Raw genomic sequence first — 22,013 nt, forward strand, 5'->3', positions numbered from 1 at the left:
TCTGAGGCAGAAGACAAGATTGACTACCATATTTATTCGAGTATAACGTGTAAATTAGCAACATTTTGTACCAAAAAACTGAAGCAAAGTACGGGTGCGCGTTATACACGAATCCCGGTGAAACACTGCCCCCGCTGGTGAAAAAGTCCCCTTGCCAGCCATTAAATTGGGACACCTAAGACCTGTCTTTTTCTGCCAGATGGGGCACGAGAGCCCGTTCTATTGACCGGCACTCACATTTGAAAAATTTTAAATATTATGATGATGAATTAGACTTTAAGGATTTAAAATTGTAAATTCCATTTGAGAATTGTGTTCATACCAGTAGTTTGTTTTACCAGGTTACCATACCATATGTTTTTGAATAAATGTTTGGTCATGGCGACATGTGTTCAGCATTTGTTAGTTACCAGCACCCGTACAATCCTTGATGTGAGCTGAGAACAATTCAAATAAAAATGTATACAAATTTTTAGTCACAAATTATGGGTGCGCGTTATACTCAAATAAATACGGTAGGTAAGAACAAACTGACTTGCTGTCATGAATGTCAATCAAAGGGAGGGTGGGTGATAAGCTAAAGGGGGCTCTGACATTAGATCCTCCCCTAAAACCAGACTTGTTTACCTCTATGTCAACCTCGTCAAAAGATAAATCCAATAGCAAAGGAGAATGCACGGACGAGCATTTTTCCAAAGAGCAGATATTTGACCGACACTATCTTAAACATCCAGTCAATCAATGTCCGATGTATTAGGCAGCCGTGCCTCAAGTCATTTACTGTCTTGACGGCGATCGATGCCCAATCCATTGTTGCCTCTAATGGCCCTGAAACCTGATCATAGACTGCAAAGCCCTCCCAAATAAAATGGGCCATTTTGGAACATCAACACGTGATTAACATGCATGTCGCAGACCAGGAGTTTGATATTAGTCCAAAGCGTTCTCACGCACACGCAGTCATTTCACGCGTTCCGTCGCGAGCATAGCAGCAGACGAGACGAGCGCCGAGCAATCTCGCCTGCTCGGAGGGATAATAAAGGTTGGAGAGGTGCGAGGAGGAAGCTGGCGCTCTGGCAGACACATTTATAATTGGCACGCCGGGAGTGAATGAGAATGAACTTGGGGGATTGGTTCGTCTTTGTCGCCGTTAAGATGAAACTCGGTTCGCCAAATGGCGCCGCTCGGAAGGCCGAAAGCCCATTAAAATGACATTGGCAGCCCGTTTGGGCGCACGACTGTCTGCGGAATGAATGTGTGTCACATGCAGGGAACTTGTGAGTAGAAAACATGCAGGGATGAAATATGAAAATACATGTTCTTTGTTGTGCTGTGCAACAGGTTAATAAAATAGATGATAGAAACTCCAGGCCCAAAAGGCATGGAAAAAGTCAATGAGTTAAAAATGTTAAGAAAGAAGATTCCCGAGGAATCGCTTGACTGCAGACCGAGATTGAAGATAAACAGTTTAATAAGCAGAGAAACAATGCGGAGGTCTTCTCATCTCTGTGGGATTGATTCCTGAACGCGTCATGTTACATTCAGGCAGTGTTAGATCGCTAATGAGCTGCAATACAACGGCACGTTTGGTGTTGACAAGACCCCCCACTCCTTATTACCAAACACCCACTCTCAGCCTTTGCTCCTTTGGGGGGTTTCCTCAACGTCTGCGTTTGGATCTGGCTTGGTCACAAAGTGAGCGTACAAACACAGTCCTAATCAGAGAATTGTTTGGGGTGGTGGCGATGGGGGGTGGGGGTTTCAGCCTGTGATTATAACGGCAGATCAATGAGGACTCTTGCTGAGAAGCGCGTGGGCAATAAAACGCAGGCTTTACATCAAATATTCATTGCCAGCTTTCCCAGAGGATCGAGCATCACAGACAAGCACTGCCTTTTGTTCTCTCCCCAGCAGATGGAAAACAAAAACAGCAAGCAAACTCCCTGTTAGGATGAGCTGCTCCAAATTGGGCCTTGTGTAAGAAAAGTTACAAAGTGCAGTAATTATCTATAAAGTGTGTTTTAATGTTTGGGGGAAGCATAGGAGCATTTAACGGCGCCGACCGCCCCCCAAAACATCTAAGGATGGAACTGCATGTAGCAAGGATGATGTCATTTTTTAAAATATGGGTTTCTAATTGTCTGGATTCTTGAGTTTTAAATAAATCGACGTAAATTATATCTTTAAATCACAATACAAATGATTAGTCCCAACATTTTTGCCGCCTTTATCTCATGGACTACCTTTGATGGCGATATACGTATGTCCAAACCATTTGATCAGGCTAGCAAATATGCATGTTAAAAGTCTCACCTCGGGCAAACCAGCCACACTATCGCCCCGTGTTTTACCCAACAATGCGCTAATACAATCTACCCTGACTTACTTTGTTATGTCAAAGTGTTTATTCTACACTTCAGGATTCACTCCAAAGTGCTAAAGTGTGACTCAAGTGTAACATAGCAATGAATAATGAATGTTTACGCCACCAGAGTGCACGGTCTTAGCTCACCACAAATGACTACGATGGGGTAAAAATTGTAAAGAAGTGCAATTAAAGGGACATTTCAGTATTTTTAGACACAATGGGTTGAGGGACAGATAGTTTAAAATAAACTGTTTAGCAACACGTAGACAGACAATATAACACTCATTTATATATTATTTACCCTTTGTGAAATATGGCTAATTTGTTGCAGATTATTGTGTCATATATAAAATTACTAGTCAAGTAATGATGATTCTTTGATTCGTTTGATATTATTCATGACTATTCAATTTTTCGATTATTCGATCATACTTGATCATTCCTCCAAGGTTATTTGTGCTTAACAATTTGTTCTCGATAATTCGAACGTTTGTGATTATTTGATTATTTTTGATGGTTTGACTCACTGACCCCAATTTCAATGATTGGCTTCCATCTATTCAAACATGCAGATTCACTTTCAATGAGTCAAAGGTGTCTTTAACTAACGAAGTACAGCAATTATAGTGAGTTTATATTATATACTATATTACTATATTGTACCGAGTTGCCACAGAAGCTTGCTTGTTGGAAGTGACTGTATTTACTTGAAAGTCAAAGGAACAAGTGACATAATTATCTGTCTAATTAAGCAAGCAAAACACAAACACAGTGCAGGAGCACCTCGGAAACAATGATCGCGGCGTTCATTAGTGCGTGCCATAAGCTTATTAATCATCGAACAGCTAATTAGCACACTGTTACCACTCACAGTGGGTGTGTAAATAAATTCCGGGCTTAATTTCTTCCTCCGATAATAAAAGGAGCATTATGAAAATGAGCTCTATGTAAATGATCTATGTCTTTAATTGCACAGCGGCGATAGATGTTTGCCATCCGCCGGCTTGGTGATGCAACAAATATTTCCCAGGCTGTTAGGGAAATTAAACGTCTTGCAGTTTATTCCCTTTAGGACTTTACCGGCAACAATAATGCCGTTTATCAGGCCTCGGGCACCACGCGGATAATGACGATGCTGCCGCTTGGCTCGCTGCCGGCAGGGAGTTCAGACTGAGTGGACATTTCAGATGTAGATACCACAGAAATACAAATGTGAGCTCACACTCGCCGCTGGAGTGGGGAAGGGGGGGGGGGGGGGGGGGGGGCGATCAACCCCTGGTAATTCATAGTAATTGCTTTCTAATAAGGGCCGTGCCATTAGAAAATTAGCTCTCAGTTGGGACGTACCATGGCGGAACAGGCAGCCGCTATCTAAATGGGATTCACTTGACCAAAATAAACCCGCACACCGAATCTATTGAAAACAGCTAGTGACCGTGCGGCTCTAAACAAATTAGCCGAATACTGTCACCCCGAGTAATGTCATCAAAACAAGCGAAGGATGTCCGCTTGTCTTTGCGTACTCTTTAACGCTCACCTCGCCATGTCGGCCGTGTTGCGGCCCGCTTGATAAATGCTTTGAGCGGGTCTTAATCACGCGTGTGACAGAGCAGGAAATGGTGGCCGCAGTAGACAGAGTGGATGAATGGAGCGTGTAGGTGAGGTGGCCACCGTAAAACAGCGCCTCGTGCAATAAGCGGGATGGCTGCTGACGCGCTCGGACTTTCTGACTGTGCAGCACAAACACAAGACAAACTTTGTCAATGCCAAGAACATAAACTGAGTGTGTGACGGCTGTTTTGACGGCTGGGGGCAAATGAACAAATGTGATTCCGGAGAGGAAATTGAGCAAAGCTCTCGATCGCACAACTCACAAAATTCAGCTTTTGCGATAACTGGAAATGGACAGAAGTCAGCTAAACATGGCGGCATTCTTACGTCCTCTGTACGTTCGGTTGCCAAATCAATTAATACTTAGATGATAGCAATTCAAAGTAATCAAAAGCCTCCCAGCGCTGTCATCTGCTGCTGGAAAAAAAAGCTTAATAGAGCAGCAGACTGAAAAGAGCGCTTGCCAGGACCCAATCTTCTGCAATCAATAGCAGCAGGGAGGCAATATTGTTTGAAACAAGGAAACGCTGAAAGGGTCTGAGAAAGCAATACGAATGTCGGGGTTTAAGCGCGCGCCCTTCGAAAAAGCTCAAGTGCCGCTAGATACGAAAGCCACTTCCTGGGTCTGGGGTCAGTGAGTTTCAAGTGGAGGAGGAGTCCTATCAGCGGGCCTCTTCAAGAAGAGGTAGAAAAGCCACGCCATTTAACCTCCCCAGTTGAAAGGCAACAGCTAAAGGGCGAGAGGCCGCGGGGAGACGCCACGCCAGCAGATGCGGCTCTTATCGCCCGCCCCGCGGGACTCTGGCAGCCGGCCGTGGCATTTCGGGTCAGAGAAGATTCCCTTCTCTTGACGATAACCGCCGGCGCTGTCTGTCAAAATTGATGAAAATTCAAATAGAGCTGCACGAAGCATGAACAGTGAAGCGCTCGCCACCCGTCTGACGTATTAAATGTCACAGTTTTCAACAATAACGAACGCCGATGCTCACGGCGAGCATTTTTACATCAAGCGATCCGTCATCAATGTCGGGCCTGACAATGTTACGGCCGCGTTATCGATCGGCCTGACATCGCGCAAACTGTTTGGGCTGGAGAAAAAGCCCATTGTGTTCAAGTGCTCAGCTTGCGAGGACAGGATCCAATTTCTCGAAGGTTGGAGGAGATGCGCTGTCACTGATCTTTACCACAAGCAGCCAAGTGAAGAGCGCACTGATAGCGACACATGGCTGCTTGTCGCCACACTTGGACCCCTGCCTTGTCCCCTCACGACCCTATGTGAACATCTTCCGCAGAAGTCGTTGCCTTTGAGCACGCGCTGCAGAATTATCTGGAGGACCAAATCTCGTTTTACAGCCTTATCCCAAAGTTGATTATTATTTTTATCTCCTTCTCCAAAGTACAGATATCCATTAAGGGACAGACGATATGACTTGTTGAAGCTTCTATGGTGGAATTCTTTCCCAATCATGCTTAAAAAAATAAAAATAAATAAACTTCAGTCAATGGGGGGAAAGGTCAGAGGGACACTATTTAACTTAAAAAATTCATGATGTTGCAGCATGTGTAGAATATGGCTTGGTTTTGAGATTTGTATTTTAGTTCTACACCTTGGGAGGAGTGTGGTCCGTGGTTGATAAGAATCATCGTTCGGCATTCTTCAATTTGAACCCTAATGCGAAAATAATGAAAATAGCGTCCGCTGAAACTGTGTATTGTCAGATATTTAGTGTGTTATTTAGGTGTCGAAGCAGATGTGCCCAAGTCAGGGTGGCTTTAATCAAACAGCACGCCGTGACGTCTTAAAGCTTGCACCCTGCATTCGTCCGTACCTCAGTTTCCATGGTGATGGAAACGGGCGTAAGTAGTGATGGCCCAAGAACAAAAGACAACACAGAAGACATTCATTATGCTCAAACTTCCTCTAAATCAAAACAAATGAGCTAGCATAAAATTTGGTTAGCAATACATTGTCGTAGCTTGGCAATGGCGTGATAGTGTTTTTCATCCTTTTCAGTTTTCACAATTTCAATGTTCAAAATTCGTCTCCAGTTTCAACAGTATGCCATTTTACAAACTCTATTGAACCGTAATCGAACCTTTAATGGCTTTATAGATTTCCTTTTTGCACCGAATTCCGACATATGAATATAATTTCAATATTTTCTTTGGAAAAAACTCATTTGCCCGCACAGTTTTCCTGTTAATAATCTTCATCTAACCTTTAAATCACATTGCATCATTTCAGCGCTATTTCAATATCAATGGCTGAGTCGATCCAGGTAATTATCTTTTATCGTGCACTCTGCTGTCAGCTGAGATAATAAAGGTTTTCCTAGTGAGGAGACAGATACAAAAAAAGGGTGTTGAAGATGTTATCTAAAGACATTAATGCAGGGATGAATAATTCAATAATGATACAAGATCTGTCATTAGAAGGAAAAAAGCTGTGGTAACATCTGCACTAAAGTGTGGTGAAACGAGGGGGGGGGGGGGTAGAAGGGGGGATGTCTCTGAAGATAAACATGACAAATTGGCAGATCATCTGTTCAATTAGGACAGCCGAGCAGGTGTGCCTGCGAGGCCAAAACAGAACTAGGCATGATGGGAAATACCTTGTTTGTGCGACAGTGATGTAGAAGAAGGCGCCAGAAGGACACCCCAAGAAGAAGAAGAAGAAGAAGAAGGGGGGGAAGACAGGATATTCCCCTTGGTACTCATTAAAATTCATCTGCAGCCCCAAACAAACCTCTCCCCCGCTGCTTTGGTACTCTCTGCTGGACCTTGCAGGATCATATCTTATTAATCCATAGAACATTGCACACGAGTGATTGGGTGGAGGGGAGCAGTGGAGCAGCAAAACATGAGACGCCGAGAAGAAAATCTCACATTTGGCTGAGCTGGAGAGCGGGCAGGGCTGAAAAAAATAAGTGTCGAAGAAAGAATGGGCTGGGAGAGAGAGGGGGGGGAGCTTTTCCGAAAAGGGGGCGGGGGGGCTTCAAGCAAAGGAACATGTTTTGAAATATTAATCTGTCTGCTTGTGGCCTAGGGCTGCCGCGCATAACAAAAAGAGGGAACCTTTGAAGAGCCGGAACATTCCCTACATCCGAGAAGCAGGCGGCCATGTCGATGGAGAACAATGGGGAGGGGGCGTACGGTACGCTTGCCCCCCCATTAGAGAGCCCGTACGTGTTGCCGATGCAGTGTATTGAGAGTGACGTAAATGAGAGGAGTGCGCCATAGTGGCTTAATCCCTCGTGCCTTGTAAAGCCTCAGATAGGAACACTTACTGCAGCATAAACTCTAGTTAATGTCCTAATGCAGGCGAGGGTGCTTTAACACATTGGTTGCTGTTAGAAACTGGAAGTGATAAAAGTGCACGAAAGTTCAGTGAAAGGGTATCTTCAAATCCTAATCTGGATCTTCCAAATGTGGATGGAAATCTTATACATATGGGGTATGGCCTCATGGGAGCGTGACGTAAATGCAGATAGGATTCAAATATCTCTATTTTATGTTTTGACTTGTGTGCGGTGTCATGCACGACGTGACTCGACATCCCCATGACACCCCGGGAAGCCACGAGCCCAGCGTGAGGTCAAAAAAGTGAAAGCTCATTAAACATAAATGAGAGCTGGATTTAGCAGACGAGATTCATGTGTCGACCGCGCGTTTTACCACAGCAAACACATCTGCTATGAAGACAGTACATTAAAACATTTGGAAAATCACATTGGGAAAAGTCATCATCATTAAAGTGTATTCAGGCTAAGTATCTTAGATGAATTATGCAGCCTGCATCAAAAGACAGCAGGAATAACATTGAGAGAGTGTTTCTTGCACTCTAACACCCCCCCCCCCCCCCCCCCTTTTCTTTCAATTCAACATCCTGCTGGGAAACTTAAAATTACCCTCCGTCTGGCTATCCTCCACTAAAAATAACGATAAACTTTTCTCTCTCTAATTATGCAAAGAGCGCTCAATTAGCATAACCCGTCCTCTGTCAGTACAAACAGAAGGCCCCGCGGGCTCGTGCTTCTTTTCCTCATCAGGCGCTTGTGATTTTTTTTCCCCTCCCAGTTTTCTAATTATTTCATTTTTCCTGGCGCGGTTCAATGAAGAAGAACGCTAATAAAGATGCAGTAGTTGTGCTAGCTGGTCGCAGGTGTAACGCAACCACGAGTAAAGGCCGCATTTGCTATGCTTCCCTCTGTAGGCCCAAGGCGAGAACTGCAGTGACACACTGCCACACACAGCCTGCAGCACAGATTAAAGATGTATGTTTAAGCTAGATCAAATAGAATTGACAATCTACTTGGATACACAGAGAAAAGCGCACACACACACACACACACAATTTTGAAAATAAAAGCCAATGTTGTGTACGCTCGGGGCTTCGTCTGAGCCCGGAGTCGTGCGAGCAGATAACGTCCGTCAAGGCACTTGGCATCAAAAGAAAAAGGCATCTCGAACACCGTAGCTGGTACTTAGAATTCATGTGTTTTAAGGACAATGGCATCCTTAGGGAACTCTGCGTAATAAGAGCGAACAAATGATGCCTGTCTATGGATTTTCTTCATGTAAATGAGTGTATAAGAGGACTGTGGTCCCTTAAGAGATGTCAAAGCGGTTTTGCAAAGGCATAAAAGCAACGTCTGACGCCCTCACTTGTCGCGTAGAGTTCACAGGAAGGAAATGAGATGAGAAAAATGCACAAAACCGAGCGGGAGAGTACGTCTGCATGTCCTTCAGGATTTGACGGTAAACACAATAAACAGACAAGCCTCCTGGGAACCGCCACCACTTCTCTCCTTGCCAACCCACTGGGAAAATACTCTACCCGTCAACTATCGGAAGACAGCAGAAACCTAATTCTGTCCTTGAGGGTGGAGTACAACCAAGACGGATGTATTAGATTTGATTAATAGACCCATTTACTCTCTTTCTCTAGCTTTGAAAAAAGGTACATGTACCTGCATGAACTTTAAAAATAAACGTAGAGGTGCGGCATAATGATTCTTAAGCGAGGAGAATGAATGAACATGCAAGATGAAATACGCTTATCCAGCCTTTTCCGTTAAAATCTTGAATATGTCAATAAAAACGACGCGCTCCATATGCAATGTGTACTTTCTCCATTTTGTTTAGGATTTATGAATAAACGCCTCTGAGAAACCTTCACTTCAAAGCATCCGAAATCTGGATTTGGGCCTATTACGGCAAGTTTTATGTTGTTGTTTTTATGCCATTTATATACGCACTCACAAACACACTAATAAACTTGTGTGTGTTAATGGGTATTAATGACAAAACGTGGGAGAGTGGGTCATTTGGAATGCAGACAACTGATTACAAGTTCTAGAAAAGCGTCTGCCCCCTTGTCAAGTGGCCACTTCCTGGAATTACTGGCCTTTATTTACGTCTTTCTGTGTTGATTCAATTTGATAAACAAGATTATTTCCACTGGGATGGACATATGTTTTCTTTCCCTTTAGCACTATATTGAGCAATTGACTCATTTTGTGAATCAAGATGAATAAATAATCTCCTCGTGATCTAGTACCGGTCACGTAGCCACAATATTAACATTTGGTATACAAGTACGAGCGACGTGATAAGTGAGCCTCAGCTAAAAAACAAGGGTTGGGAAAGTTGAGTCTAGCGCTGTCAATGGCGGCCAGCGAGTTCAATAAGGGGTCTACTAAACATGAAGAAAACTCAAATGCAAAGCAAATGTTTTTCTGCTCATTTGCACTACCTCGGGACGCTTCCTGCACGCGCGTGCACGAGCGCCGTACGTGCGTGTGGGAGGAATGATTTCACGAATGCCTTCATCATTTAAACGGTTGCGCTGTCGCTGAAGCGGAGCATGAATAATTCAGCGCGAGTGCTTCTTCTTCAAACAGACAAATACAACCGGATTACACTTCCGCCGAGCACACGGTAAACACCGCAATCAAAACAACGGAATTAATTAGGTAATTAGGGAGACAAAATAAATGTGAAATAATGATAAACTCTTGGGAAAGCGCAGCCGCCACACTCTTACGGCATGCAAATACTACAGCCGAGTGAAGAGTTGAGAATATATTAAAAGTTGGAGATATTTTTTTGGGGGTGGACGAAGATGAAAGGCGACGTCAGTCAGAATTTCAAAGAGACAAAAGTACACGAAGCCAATCAATCGCTGCAGATGAATATTCAGGATGGCATAAACAAAACATGTACGGCACATTTCACGCTCACGTTGCAAATGGCAGCACCAACACGGCTCCTTTTCTTTTTTATGTTCCTTATCACTCCCAGTGTGACAATGTCATCATCTGGTGGGGTGGAAATGTTTGCCCATACTGTGCTTTTTTTGACATTATGAAAAAAAAGAAGAAAGAAAGCACAGATGGAGGCTTACATAATTGAAGAATGAGCAGCAATCCAGCTCAAGGATTTGTAGTTCATTTGCAGTCTAGAGTTAAGAAGGCATTTATCTCCTTCTCATTCCAGCTGGAGTACGGCGCTGCTGCTCTATAGCCGATTAAAAACATAAGCAAAGAGAAGCCGTCTCATCTGGGAAGAAAACGGCGTGTGACAAAAGGCGTGCCACGCCGCTGAGAATTTGGTTTGCCTGCTCGCGCAGAAAGGTCAGGGCTAAAACCTCTGCTTGAAGCAATTAACATCTCGCAGTCAGTCCCAGGAGTGCCAACATGAAACATCAGCTAAGGTGAAACCCAACGATGTTGGAATTTTCTTTCCAATTTGCGCCCACTCGAACGACTGTCGAGAAGGAGGCGGCGTAACGGCGGCGTTTCTTGGAAGCCGCAAATGCTCGAACAGCGGAAGATATTCATGAATCTGAAACCAGATCCATGAAAAGAAAAAAAAGTGCCACGGCTTCCACTGACGCAAGCGTTTCAATGGCGGAAGCGCTTCATTCCCAAGTGCCCGACAAGCTCTTTTGCCCCGCCGGAATAAACGAGGCCTTCCAAAATCTGATAAAGCAATTTCATCATCAGCTGCGTGTACTAACAAGTGCGCAGCCGCGGCTGCGTGTCACGAGGGATGAGTAAGAACCTTAAAAAAACAAGCAAAAATGAGGATTTGGGCCTTTGAGTGAGCTGAGATTTATAGGCCAGTCTGCTCTAAAACTTCTGGGACTAACTATGTTGGCCATCAGTGCAGAAGAAAGCCCCATAGACAGCATTAAAGGCTTTACAAAACAGGCTGCGTTAGAGCGGCGCTATCAAAGGACCGCAGGGACCCCCGCCCCCGTGTCGGCGTAGAGCTAAACGCATCACTAATAAATGAACATGAGATACAAAGAGAAAAGAAAATGTGGGACAAAAGGAGTGAGGCTTTTGCTGTGAAAGTCAAAAGGAATAGCCAATGAGGAGCCAGCGAGGCGGCAGCGGTGGCGGCGGCGGCGGCGGAGGCTCTTTCTTCTCCATCGCGTGGCTTCTCACCGCCTGTGCCAGCGCTCATTTACTGATTTCATTAATATCCCGACCGGGAGGCGGAGGGAGACGTCGGCCCTCGCCGCTGCCACCGCCGCCAAGCGCCAAACGTCTCCTCCCTCCATCCCGCGTGCGTGTGCTCCGCCGGGCCGCCTCCTCCGCCCTGACGCTCTCATCTCCGCCTCTCTGTAGTTCAGTAATTGGGCTCAGCTCATTGTTATTCAAAACCCTGTAGAACCAATTAACCGCGGCCCTCCTGACCCTGGCTTGCTACGTAATGGCGCGAGCTAAAGACTCTAAGTGAGGGAGCCAAGAGCAAAGGTTTTAAATTCCTTTAGTTCCTGATTAATAATCCTGTCAGGGCGATCAGAGACATTAAAGAGAGACTCTGCTTTTATGGCTTCCCTCTCATTCCGAGGCTGTCCATTAAAGCTTAATGATGCTGGGGGCCGCTCTTGCTTTCTCTCCCCGTCTTGTCAGATAAATGTACAGTTAACAGGATAATGAGGAATCCCCATCCTGTGGCAATCTGCGGACGCGTGACCTTTTTTGGGAAGCCAGTCGGGAGAAGAAGGGCCAAGTGGGCAAGGGTAGGCCTGGGGTCGGGCGACATGAAAGTAATAAGACCCAGGGCTTGAGATGAGGGGGTGACTGATACGGACAGACGCCCTGGTGTAATGTGGATGAGTGGCAGAGGAGGACAATGCCCATGAACACTTGGTCACACATTCTACTAAAACATTCATGCAAGCTTGATTTAAGAATTGTCCGTTCATCCAGAAGAAGCTTTTGACTAAATATCTGTGATGCTGTTCATCTCCATACCGAAGTACACGGTTAAAACTACAGTGCATATTTAGGCCATACATAAATCATCTTTATCGGCCCATTCCTTTCTTTAGTTTAATCCACCAAGATAGCTACACATAAAGGGCGAGGACAGGCCAGGGAGAACTGGTGAGTTGCTGTCTGACGTCCTGATTTGGTCGATGACAAGAGAGAGGAAATGGTTGGAAAGGGGAAGAAAAATAACAATGCTCTTATACATTATTTCAAGTCTCAGCTCAGCCATGGGGTTTTATGCCATTGGTAGTTGATTGGTAAGACATGTGCCGAGTGGGTAAACTTTGTCTTCAGTTTTGAGGAAAACGTATAAAGTATTTTTTGGACTATAAGTCGCACCAGTCAAATAATGCACAATGAAGTATATATAGGTCACCCTGGAATATTAGGCGGCTTTTAGGGAGGGCAGTTTTTAAATTTGATCAGAAACCAAAAATAAATACAATTTAAAGTGAAAATAGTTGAATGGAGAACAACTGGCTAAAAAGACCCCTGCTAAATGTAACATTTACAGTTTTTGGATAACTATAGTCCCCCCCCAAAAACTGATATGTCGCACTTGAGTATTAGACGCAAACTCTGAAAAAGAAGAGCGACTAATAGTCTGGAAAATAGGGTATGTTACAGCCATTGAAAACGAAAAGAGGCATAATTCAATGTTTGCTTGTTGTCTGCTGTAAGCAGGGATCAGGTCCACCTCAACAAGCACTATAAAATTCATGCTTGGATGCATGGAATTTCCAGAATTGCCTTCGGGACAAAAATTTAGATAGCAGGGAAAAATGCATTCATTGACTACAGTTGACCAAAATAGACGTCCATTCCATTTGAACAGGGAAGGGTGATAGTGGCCTAATAAGTAATCTATTTCTGCTTCATTCAAATTCACTGGTGACATTTAATTTGTTGGACAGTCTTGCAAGCAAATAACAGTCTTGGATCCATTGGTAGACTATCTAAAGTTTTTCTTTCCAAAGCAGTGGCAACAAGGAGATGGCCCTGTCTTGTCTGTGATTCACCTCTGCAGGCAAACACGCAATTGGCCTGTAGGGTAGCACGCTCACACCTGTTTTCTCCAACCGCAGGCAAACACGCAATTGGCCTGTAGGGTAGCACGCTCACACCTGTTTTCTCCAACCTGTTTGTAAAAAAAAAAAATCCCCGCGCCCAACTGCTTATTTGGTCGACAACTGTGGGTTGGGCCGAGGAGGGACGGTTGGCGGGTGACGTCTTAAATATTTCAGGGCATCTGACACCTCCCCACTGCTATAATTCCTCTTACAATAAACGTCATGAAGTGCTTGGGTAACCAAATATTTACAGTTGCCAGAGGTTTTTTTTTCCTTTGAGGGTTGTTTTCAGGAGCCATTTGGAGTGACTCCAGTCATCTTATCTGAGAGTCTAGGGCAAAGTGCCCGGTGGTCCCTTGATGAGTGCAAATCCCCGTCTCCTGGCTAGCATCCACTCTTAGTGGACTCAACTGAGCGGGCAAACAAACAAAGCGCCGCATGACCTCAGTTTTACGGACAGACAAACAATCGCTTGCGTGTCAATACTACCAACTACCCTGTCAACAAATACACTGCGTGCAACCCTTAGGTGACATGAAGGGTAAACAAGTGACCTGACATGAGAGTTTTTAACAGATATGATCTTAGATATTCCGATATTTCTGGCATTGATTTACAAGCCCAGAGCTAAATATAAGTGTGCTAAATGGTAGCATTAAATGGCCTACCACAGTAAAAAAAAAACGAAATGGACTACCACAATACAGCAGAAATGCCATAGACGTGCTAACAATTAGCATTTGTAGTTATGGAACAAAATAAACCTCATCTCAAGGCACCACTACATTTAGAGCAAACTAAATTAAAACATTACCACCTTCATGCAAATGACAGTTGTTGTTTTGCAGATCACCGAGTCTGTCTATCGTTTTGACGACCTTGTCATCTTCACATGAAATGTTGTCAACAAATTGGTAGAAACAACTCTCCCCTCGATACAGGTGGCCAATTTTGTCAGGGGTTGTTTTCCCGTAACAGAGCCGTTTGCAGATGCCCCTTAAAACGAGTGCTTTTAAAACGGCAGCAGCGTGTCTGAAGAGAACTGAAGCATGTGCCCAATCCCCCTCCCTCCACATCCCAGCGCTGTGATTAGAGACGTTGACCCTCTTTTAATATGTGAAATTCCCATTTTCCCTGATTCATGAGTAAGAGCCCTCAGGGGAAGAGGCGCAAGTGGCAGTCTGCCAAAAAGACCTTCCTTGTAGCAATTCTCCACAAGTCGTGCTTGCATGTCGTTTAACAGTCAGCGCTCGTCTCACGCTAACTTTGTTATTGTTATTGGCAGCTTGTAATGTAAGGCGAGCAGGTGACACAATAGCACCCCTTTTGTTGGCTGGATTACACAGAAAGGGCCCACAAAAATGTGAATGCTTCTTTTTCTAATGACTTTTACCCAAAGGATATAATCTCCTTCCAGTCTATTCTGGGGAATGCGACATTGCAACATGCCAATCGAAAATCATGCACTTCATTTCCAGCACTAGGCATGACATGTGTTAACTTGTAAAACAATGTGATCTACTCCCTCTTGACTTTTAATGGCGCTGTTAGATGAGCTTGCGTGCGACCTTTCCCTCTTCGTACAGAAGCCGTCCACACGTATCAGCAAGTCCATCATCGTCAATGCGATATTTGACACAATGTCGAGCCCACCATTGAATGCGAGGCAGTCCGGCGGCTGCATTTGAGGTCTGGCCGCGAGTATTATTTTCATGCGTGGGTTAAAGTCTGTGCGGGCGGGCTGCCGAGCACACAAGGCCCACTGTTGGAGTGCGTCCACGTGATGACAGACCCACCAAGAATGTTGACCCCACCGCCAAATGTAATAGAGCACCACGGTTCCTTTATTAAGGGCTGAAATAATTTCCAGCAAAGTGGTTGGCGGTGCTGACAGCTCAGACGAATGCCGTCTGTACCAGAGCCAGCATAACAACTGCTCCTGCGTTCATGGCGAAGGCTGAGGGACGCCTGCCAGCTCCACATTCATGCATATTTTCTCCTGTGAACATCTGCCAGCGCAAATAATTGATGCCGTTTTCGCCACTAGGGGCCGATGAATCCCCCCCGATAACTTTTCTACAGCTTATACGCCGACGGTTCTCCTCCATCCAGACCGCAGGCAGCGTTGGACGGCGAAGAGGAAGTTCCCTAACGGCCTCCGGTTTAAGCGTGCCCTCGAGCCCGCGTATCCGTGACATCCGCCTCCGCCGTGGGCCCGTGCGGAGCCTTGCCGTGGGTGGAGTCCACACGGCGCCACAGATGTGCCAATGCCGTGGAGCGCTGAATATCCAATGAGCAGGCTTGGAGGAGGATCAGAATAACTGAGCTCGGTGACGATACAGCGAGTCTAACAGCGCCGTTGTTGTGTTCCAACACAACGCTATCAGGTGATTAAACATCCGAGGGGAGGCTGACACGCAGCCACCAGCAGATGGCGTATTAATCTTTAATTCACGCTGTCCTATTTCTCTTTCATCTAGACCAGGGGTCTCAAACTTGCGGCCCGCGGGCCAACTGCGGCCCGCGGGACGATAATTTGCGGCCCCCGTCTTAATATGAAATATCGATTTTTTTTTTTTTTTTTTTTTTTTTTTTTTTTTTTTTTTTTTTTTTTTTTTTTTACCCCTTTCCCCATGATGGCGCCGTTTAAGTGGCAGCCAGTGGCAGTAGCTCTGTCCACTCATGTTTTTCTTGTTTTACAGCATGTTTTACATGAAAAATTAGAGGGAACATTGACATGCACCTGCTTGTGGCAGGTGTGATACTGGTGTGCCGATAGCGAGCAATGATGATGTCGTGACCGGATGATTCGCCTAAAGACGTTTCGCCGACGGACGTTTGACAGACGGACAGGTCGTACTAGTATTTGTTAGTTTAATGATTAAATACAAATACTAGTATTTGTATTTAATCATTAAACGCTGTTTTCAGCTGGATTTGACCGAATTTGAGAGCATTTTGAGCCGTTTGGCGAATGGACGTCTATAGACGTTTTTTTGCCTCCATCGCGATATCATCCAGTATTTGTATTTAATCATTAAATGCTGTTTTAGGATGGATTTGACCCGATTGCTGTCATTTTACGGCTCAGTTCTGCTACATCTGCCTGCCCAAGAGTGCTTATTCCCGGACTGCCATTGATGGTAGACGAACATTGATTTTTACTATAATTTGGAAAACACCGGCGGCGGGCCGGATTAAAAATCCTAACGGGCCGTATATGGCCTGCGGGCCGAGGTTGAAAAACTTGTACACACACGATCCGGCGGGGCGAGCGTTCGAATCCCGTTTCGGCGAAACCTCCGTTCGGCCGAATGAACGTTCGGTGGAACGTCCATTCGGCGACCTGCCCGTCTGTCAAACGTCCGTCGGCGAAACGTCTTTAAGCGAATCATCCGAGTACCGATGATGTAGCTCACACTGGTACTCAGTGCGCTCAGGGAGGTTGTCTTTCTGCTCAGACCAACAAAAAATTTGAGGGAACTTTGGTTCGGAGCTGAATGAACCAATCACGGTGAGGTATACGGCTCTGGAGGGCGGGACATCGGCCGGGCTGTCCAGTGCCTCGCTCACTCACTCATTCATTCCTCCAATCAGCTGGGCGGAGGAGAAGCCGTGAGGCCGATCACTCCGCTCGGCGCGCACACTCCTCCGCTGCTCTCAGCATAGAACTGAATGAGGCGCTATGATCCGTGATCCAGCCTGTGTCAGTGTCTGTAGCCATCTCCGCGATTGAAACGGAGAGCGAAAGTGCACATGCGCCACAAACCCGCGCGACTTTAATGTGAAAGATCAACCCGAGACTCATTCCAAGTGGAAAAACATATTACAGAGCCCCAGAGATGTCTCTTTCAAAGCCTGCCGTGAAGAGAAAGGTCGGTGATGAGCACAGACAGTTTCAAGAAAAGTGGGGAGTGCAATATTTCTTTGTTGAACACAGGGGCACCCCGACGTGTCTCATTTACACTGAAAAAGTTGCGGTGCACAAGGAATACAATTTGAAACGTAATTGTACTATGAGACATGCTGAGGAGTACGAAAAATACCAGGGAGATGAGAGAGCCAACCAGGTTGCTAGTCTTAAAACACGTCTTCTGAGGCAACAGGATCTCTTCAAGAAGGCTAACAAAGACAGTAATGCAGCAGTCAAAGCTAGCTACGCCGTTTGTGAGTTGATTGATCCTGTGCTAAGTGATCCCAAATGGCTCATGGACTTGGCTTTTCTTGTTGATATCACACATGAGCTTAATGTACTGAACAAGAAGCTACAAGGCCAGGGGCAACTTGTCAGTGCTGCCTATGACAACGTGAGAGCATTCTGCACTAAACTTGTGTTATGGAAAGCCCAGCTCTCTCAGACAAACCTTTGCCATTTCCCAGCATGCAAGGCTCTCGTGGATGCAGGCACACCATTCAGTGGTGAGAAGTATGTTGAGGCCATTTCGAAGCTACAGGAGGAATTTGATCACAGATTTGCAGACTTCAAGACACACAAAGCCACATTTCAAATTTTTGCGGACCCCTTCTCCTTTGATGTGCAAGATGCCCCTCCTGAGCTTCAAATGGAGCTCATTGACCTGCAGTGCAACTCTGCACTCAAAGCCAAGTTCAGGGAGGTGAGTGGAGAAGCAGACAAGCTTGGGCAATTTTTGAGAGAGTTGACCCCCAGCTTCCCTGAACTTTCCCGAAGGTTCAAGCGGACCATGTGCCTTTTTGGGAGCACATACTTGTGTGAGAAGCTCTTCTCCACCTTGAACTTCAATAAGTCCAAGTACAGGTCCAGACTTACTGATGAGCATCTTCAAGCTCTACTGAGGGTCTCCACTGCTTCCTCCCTCAAGCCAAATGTGACTATGTGAGAAGAAGCGCTGCCAGGTCTCTAGCAGCAAGGAGTAGGCAAAAGAAGCCGTGTTCAGAATATTTCATGTTCAATGTTCCATTCAAGTTCAGAAAGTTAAAGGTTAAAGAGCTGTTAATACAGACATTTGAAACTGAATAAAAATAATTCATTTTCTCTACTTAGCCAGCCAGTGTATATCTACTGTATGCTCATTAGTATTATTTGGTTTTATATTACTGATTGATTTATTTTTTATTCATCTTTAAGTTAATTTATTTAATTCATTATTTTTTGTTAAAAAATAAAGATATTTGATAACGTTGGAAAGTTTTATCAGTGCTTTTCTTGTGGAAATCCTGATGCGGCCCAGTCTCACCCAGACTCGGCCTCTAGCGGCCCCCAGGTAAATTGAGTTCGAGACCCCTGATCTAGACTGACTCACAAGTGTGGGAGGATTCGTGTGGGGTACGGTATTGGGAAAGATGAAAATGGGCTGCATTTCCTCAGTGCAAGCGAAAGTTAGGGTTTTGAAAACAAATTAAAAACCTGCACCCAAAAAATCTAAGTCCTTTGCGAGTTGTACATATATTTTTCCCTCTCATTGTGTATTATTTGGCTACTGCGACTTATACTCAGGTGAGGCTTCAGTATTATTAAAAAAAATTCAAGCGTGAGGGAAGATCTTGACGCCGGACTTGACATAACATACCTGTCAACCTCTGCCGATAACTGCCCTTATAAATGATTATGATTCCCCTTACAAACCCCCAAAAAACCTTACAAACACTGTACGACTCGATATCCCGACAACTGGAAAATCTTTAGAAAGTCGGAAGAGTAATTACGTCGCCCTTACCCACCAAAATTACCGATAGCAGTGAATGATTGTTTCAACGCTATTGACGGTGATTGTTGAGTCAAAAATGGCAACAAACAACTTGGTTGAAAGATGTTGATGAGGAAAACACCAAACCTGAGATAAACTACAACAAAGAACTTGAACTAGTCACAAATTTTCCACTGGCTCCAAGGAAAATAATTACCAACTCTATATTTTCTTCCATTTCCACTTCTTGATGGGGTAATAGCAAGGTGGCTCAATGCACCAATTCCAACACTGTGACTCGTCTCTTAAATTATGGCCTAATAATATCCAGATCCCTCCGCTTCCAGAGACATCCCATCCTCCATTACATAAGCCTCCGTTTGAAAAACAACACATAAAATGTTAGTACACACCTGAGGAGTGATTATAGCGTGTAAAACCCTTGAAGGGAGAGTAGAACATCAAATGAACACTCACACTGGGGAAAGAGAAGTGATAAAAATGTGGAAACCCCCAAACGCACACATCAACGGCTGCCAAGCAAAACTGTGTGTACGTCAGTCGAGAGCGAGAGAGCCGTCGAGCCGTTTTCCTCGTTACCCCTCCGCCGCCCCCCACCCGCCCTTCTGCCCACCGACAGGAGGGTCGGCACGGGCCGACGGCCGGCCGGTCCCAGAGGGGAGCTGGCGTCGACAAGCGAGGAGAAATAGTTAGAACGCCGAGGGCTTCGCCGCAATTCGGTGAGGTCACGGCGAATCATTCGAGCCAGAGCTGACCGAGGGCGCAGCTGGACAGCGTGTCACGACTTAGACTTCCTAATGACCTAATCAGCCACCGATCTACTGTTTGCCGCCACGTGCGTGCACACTGGCGGTCTGGCGAGGGAGTTCACATTGATGCGCTGGCTTCTATTTATGGATATTCAATTCACATTTCCAGCTTGGAATCTGCAGTGTAACATGAACCAGAGGGAAAAGCAATTTTTTTCTGGTCTATTGGAAACAAATCGTTCACAGTGGGAGAATTGTTAACTTCTTATTGGGCAATTGGCGGTTAGCACGGCTCGCTTAAAGTTCTGAGGTCCAGGTTTGAATTACGACTTAGTGTTATTCCATTTGTTTTTGTTAAGTATAACAAAGTGAAGTCAACTTTAGCCTGAAAAAAAAGTCAATTTTCAAAAAGTTTGAATGAGAATGGTTGCTTGCTTACCTGCATGTGCCTTGTGATTGATTGGCTGGCGATCGCACCAGGTGTAACCTCTTGCCCAAAATGAGATCCATCAGCCCACCTGCGACCCTTCTGAGGCCAAACACTACAAGGAAATACAAAAGCCTGTTATATTATTATTTTAACCATAGATTCATACAAAGCAACCATGTTCCAAAGGGAAATTCCAGTTTTATGGGGTTAAAACAGGTGACCTAATGAACTAGTATAATCAAGGTTCATGGATTTGTTTCTCAGACAAGTCTGCCCCCTTCAGGTAAACAATTGAAAGCACATCTCTACAAATACTATACCACTTTCTTAGATTACAATTTAGTATTCATCTCGTACTTGGGAAATTCCCTTTCACGCCCAGTGGGGCGAGTGGTTAGTGCCTCGGGCTCACACCTCTGGGGTCCTGGGTTCAAATCCAGGTCATGTCCATCTGTGTGGAGTTTGCATGTTCTCCCAGGCCTGCGTGGGTTTCCTCCGGGTACTCCAGTTTCCTCCCACATACCAAAAACATGCATGGTAGGCTGATTGGACACTCTAAATTGCCCCTTTGTATGGGTGTGAGTGTGCGTGGTTGTCCATCTCCTTGTGCCCTACGATTGGCTGGCCACCGATTCAGGGTGTCCCCGCCTCTGGCCCGGAGACAGCTGGGATAGGCTCCAGCACCCTCCACGACCCTAATGAGGATAAAGCAACTCAGAAAATGAGATGAGAAATAAATAAATGCAGTGAGAGTGACACGGATCATTAAACACGTGATGTCCAAGCTAATTGAAAAAAGGCCCAATGCGTTGAGAAGGCTTTAATGAATTAGCCCCCCACCAAGCCAGATCCGGTGCTGTAAAGCGCTTCAATACTGCACGGCCTGCATTGGAAACAGATGGATGAAACAGGCCTTTTCCTTTTTATTTGGAAAAGCACTGTTTTTGGAAGGACTTGGAGCGAGAACCGCCAAGGCTGGCTGCCGTTCAGCAAAACAAATAGACACAGATGTAGTTTTCCATTTTACAGGCTGTTTATGTTGTGCAAATTCCTTCCCCCAGAAGAGCTGGATATGTTCTTTGATGTTTTAGTGTCTCTCAGTGACCGCGGCTCTTTGTGGACGGGTGTACTTTTCCAATACTAATGACATGCAGTCACACAGAGCTCTGGCAGCCGTACGCTGGTAAGACTCGCCTCCCAATATCTAATTATTCCACCACTAACTCCCAGTCTGGGGAAACATTCGGTGCCACATTAAAAGATGGCGGTTTTTCACCTCAAAAGGAGTCGCGGGCAGATGGATTTGCTGTGGGGGAAATCACGAGTGGCTTCCATCAGTCAGCTAAAATGACAACTTTCTAAGGCTGCGGTTATCACCCATCCCTTTCCCTCGAATTGATGTCGTTTGGGAGGAAAGCCGCGGATTGGATGACAGTTTTATGTGTTGCAATGACTAAACATGATAGCAATATTTCAACTGTGGAGTTCATTAATGACATTTCCTTTGCAAAAAAATTACATCTTGTAGCGGTTTTATACTACAACTAATATGGCAAAAAACAAAAACTATATATATATATATATATATATATATATATATATATATATATATATATATATATATATATATATATATATATATATATATATAAATTGTCTTCATTTGGGTCATGATTGAACAGGAGTCCCATCACAGCCTTTAGTGAGATGTTATCAATTCACACTGATTGTACTTTAGTATTCAGTCAATATAAAATGTTTTTGTAATCATGGAGAATGTAAGAATAATGATGGTGTGAGCGTTTGGTAT

This window comes from Stigmatopora argus, chromosome 3, assembly GCF_051989625.1.
Source record: "Stigmatopora argus isolate UIUO_Sarg chromosome 3, RoL_Sarg_1.0, whole genome shotgun sequence".
In the NCBI taxonomy this organism is placed as follows: Eukaryota; Metazoa; Chordata; class Actinopteri; order Syngnathiformes; family Syngnathidae; genus Stigmatopora; species Stigmatopora argus.